Below are 4,477 nucleotides of genomic sequence, written 5' to 3'. Positions count from 1 at the left end.
CGCCGGCGGAGCGGGGCGCGCGCGGCGCCGTCACAGGGAGCGTGCGGCCGCTCTGGGCCTAGTGCCGCGAGCCGCTCCGACCTCCCCCTGCTGGCTCCACTTCCGGGGTCCGCGCGCCGTGACGTCAGCGCCCGGGGGCGCGGCGGGGAACCCGGAAGTGGAGCGCGAGGGGCGGCGGCCTCGCTCTCCCGAGCCCGGCGCCCTCAGGGCTCCCGCCCCAACGGGGGCATCGGGGCAGGGGAGGCCGGTCGGGGTGCTGCCCTGAAACCGGCTTTTTGAGGAGCTCTGTCGGAATAAAGTCACGAGGGAGGCGGCGGGCCGCCGGCAACGCTGAGATCGACCGGGCGGGTACCGGCATCTAGATACCGGGCTGTTGCTCGAGTGCTGGGAGATCTCACTGGGAATGTCGTGTTTCCACTCCCGGCTTTCCATTTTGATCAGTTAGGAGTTTGTAAAAAGAAAAGACGATAATTTTTTTAGTGTTAGATGTTTCAGGCATCTTCAGAAATACATGAGGACTGTGTTGTATTGGTCTGCAGTAAAACACTGATTGCCACGAGCAGTCCCAACACTTTTGTACTTACATAGAAGCGCCTGGGTTTGATTTCAAGGATACAGTGTCTTCCTCCCTTGAAAAGCTCTCCGGAGTTGGTCAGATGACTGCTGACAACCTGCATCATGCAAATGCTCTCATGGTTCTGCCTGCACAGGACAGTTGTGAGGTGTTCCTGTCCCAAGGACATCTGAAAGCTGCCACATACCACGTGTGCAGCTGAAATGTTTCATCCCCTCTTACATCCCTGTCATGACTGATGGCAAAATTCAGCAGACTAGAGCCATCGACAGGTAGGTCTATGTGGAAGAAACATTTTTCATCAAAGTCACTCACAGCTGCTCTCTTTGTAATGACTCAAAGCAGCAACCTTGTATTTTTGCTCTCAGTGCAGTAGTTTGGGTAGGAGGAAGCCTTTAAAGGCCATCTAGTCCAAGCCCCTCTGCAATAAGCAGGGACATCTTCAAGCAAATGAGGTTGCACAGATCCCTGTCCAGCCTGACCTTGAATGCTACCAAGGATGGGACATCTACAACCCCTCTGGGCAACATATTTTGGTGTTTTCTGCAATAACTAAGGAAGGAGCAAGTGAAATACTTTTCTTCTTTGGTGCAGAAGATATTATAATCTCTTGGAGGACTAGTCTGTTTACATTTTAGTAATTACGTTTGAGCCTCTCATATTGAGACTATTTTCCCTGTATTTCCCATGTTAGAAAAAAGTTGCACTTAGATGTGGGTCTTTTGGTGAGACATTAGGGATGCTATTTGTGTAAGCAATCTTGTCCTCCCATTTGAAGTTCATTCTATCTCTCTTTGCAAGTACTACTAAGTGGCAAAGTGAACCATGTTAGTACTGACTCTGTTAAAAGTAGTCTGTGTTTTTTATTGGGGTCCTAATCTGGTTCACCATCATTCTTCATCTCTTGCAGTACCCACAAAAAAAAAAAAAAAAAAAAAAAGCCCACATCCCAAACAATAACTGAAACAAACCAGTAGAATATAGAAGTCTAGATCAAGTTTCAGGGACAGTTAGTGTAAGTAGTACAGCTAAAAATGTGCTGTGTCTCTGATCTTGATACAGCCTTTTATAATTACAGGTCCAGGGAAGGATTTAAGGAGGGCAACTTTATCGAGTCAAGTCAGAGGCTGTTGTGGGTTTGGAGATGCTTGACCCACAAAGAGATGTTGGCCACAGATTTGAAGCTCTTCAAAACTTCAAAGCTCTACAGTTTGAAAGGTAATAGTTTGAAAGAGCAGGTTTCCAAGACTTGTAGGATTGATCCCGAAACTCCAAGTATCAGAGTGAAGAGGAACCAGAGGTAGTATGTAGTTAATAGCCTTTTGCTGGAAGCTGGGCTTTTATCTTCTGTTTGCATGTAGAACTGAGAAGTTCTGATGCCTTCATGGACTTCTGTGAGCTACAATAATATCAGTAATAGTCTAATATTAGCAAAAACATCTGCATGCCTGTTAAATGCCAGGTTGGACAGGGCTTTGAGCAGCCTGGTCTAGTGCAAAGTTCCCTGCCAATGGCAGAGGGGTTCAAACAAAATCATCTTTAAGGTCCCTTCCAGCCCAAACCATGTTATGAGTCTCTGATTCTATGCATGTCTGGTAAGGCTCTTGAGCCCCCTTTTATAAATTCAAAGTTCAGCCTGTGACCTAACACCACCCTATCAACTAGACCATAGCACTGCAGGGATGGTGACTTCACCACCTCCCTGTGCAGACCATTCCAATGGCCCATCACTCCTTCTGTGAAGAAATTCTTCTTAATGTCCAACCTAAACCCCACCCCTGGTGCAGCTTAGGACTGCGTCATTTTGTCCTGTTGCTGTTGCCTGGGACAAGAGACTGACCCCCATCTGCTACACACTCCTTTCAGGCGTTGTAGAGAGTGACAAGGTCAGAGCCTCCTTTTCTCCAAGCCAAAGAACCCCAGCTCCCTCAGCTGCTCCTCATAGGAATTGTGCTCCAGACCCTTCACCAGCTCTGCTACCCTTCCCAGGACACGCTCCAACACCTCAGCATCCTTCCTAAACTGAGGGGCCCAGAAATGGGCACAGCACTCAAGGTGCAGTCACACCAGAGCTGAGAACAGGGGAAGACTGAGTTCCGTGGTCCTGCTGGCCACACTATTCCTGATACAGGCTGGGGTGCCATTGGCCTTCTTGGCCACCTGGGCACTGCTGGCTCTTAGTCAGTCTGGCACTGTCCCTTTCTGCCAGGGCACTGTGCAGCCACTCTGTCCCTAGCTTGTAGCACTGCAGGGGATTGTGGTGGCCAAAGTGCAGGACCTCACACTGGGACTTGTTAAACCTCCTGTCTTTGGATTTGGCCCATCTATCCAGCCTGTCCAGGTCCCTTCAACCCTCCTGCAGAGCAACACTCACTCCCAGCTTGGTGTCATCTGCAAATTTGCTGATGGACTGAATTCCCTGATCCAGATCATCAGTAAAGATATTAAACAGGACTGGGCCCAACACTGATTCCTGGGACACAACCAGTGACTGGCCACCAACTGGATGTGACACCGTTCACCACAACTCTCTAAACCCACAGAAGAGTGTATCTGTCAGTTGTGTATCCAAGATTATTAAACTGCTTTCATTTCAGTTCACAGTTTAAGCAAAATCATAATTTCCTTATGTGGGGTAAGTGAAGGTGCAGATGCAGCAGAAATTAGTTTCATAAAATGTCTTCAAAAACTCAGACTTTACCCAAGTCTGGTAAACAGAGCTGCATTTCAAAAAATGTAGAGGAAAGAATGTGGTTTATGAAACAACAATCCCCTACAAAAAGCATATGTGACCATATAACTAAAACTCTCTTGGACTACATTTAGTTAATGACTGTCAATTTCTCTAATCTGTAGAAGGCTGCAGACCTAGTTAAAAATGATGAGTGAATGTAACATTTGCTACATTGTTCTTCATGGACATAGATGGCCTCTGAGACTGTAAAGGAAATGTAAGGAATATGACAAGGCTAAAACTGCATAACACATCCTTTTCGTATCAATTATTTCCAAATAAACTGGATTGAATCAATTTATATTCAGTCACTCTCCTTGGAATTACCAGTTACTCCATACTTATCAGATATGAATAGAAAGTGTGATAGCCTAGTTTTGGCTGGGATAGTTAATCTTCATCTTAGGTTGTACAGTGCTGTTTTGCTCGTAGTATGAGAATAACGTGGATGACACACTGGTATTTCAGTCATTGCTCAGTAGTGCTTACCCTACATCCAGGACTTTGAAGTTTCTCATGCTCTGCCAGCAAGGAGGTATGTATGAGGGGGCATGGCCAGGACATACTTTTCTAGTATGAGCTAGGCATCTCTCATTTGTTTGCCTGGACTTGTTCCCTAAAGGAGTCCTTTCTGTTACCATGTCTTTGTTCCCCCCGCCGCCAAATATAAGTAATAAAACAAAGGCCAGATGTCTTGTTCCTTTGCCATTAAATAATTAGGGAATTGGATTTGAAAAAGGGTGTTTCAAAGAGAAAAAATGTCAACTGCCAGTCATATGAAATAATGGCAACACTGCACTGAAAACAGCACAGAGGGCTAAAAAAAACTGAACCCAGAAACAAGACTCAGATTTTCAAGAAAACCACTAAAGCAATAATACTTTGGAAGGAAGGGACCCCCAGGATGCACTGGGAATGTGAAATAGCAAGCCAGCCAATTGATGAAGTTGCCAACTGACCTGGGCAAGTGACTGTGCCAGTGTCTGTCTGTATCATGGAAATGAGAAAAGCTGTTCTAACTGAGGGGTGCAGCCTGTGTGACAGAGCATGCAGTTTTCAGTGCTGCCAGCATGAATTTTTTTTTTTTTAATTTAGAGGAAAAAATTCTAACTTAAACCATATGAAAAATGGGAGAGGTTACTTTAAGACTTTATCATATCTAAAAAGAA

Source organism: Pyrgilauda ruficollis, unplaced genomic scaffold (assembly GCF_017590135.1).
Source record: "Pyrgilauda ruficollis isolate IOZ18807 unplaced genomic scaffold, ASM1759013v1 scaffold94, whole genome shotgun sequence".
NCBI classification, from domain to species: Eukaryota; Metazoa; Chordata; class Aves; order Passeriformes; family Passeridae; genus Pyrgilauda; species Pyrgilauda ruficollis.
Note: the sequence above shows the minus strand (reverse complement) of the source record.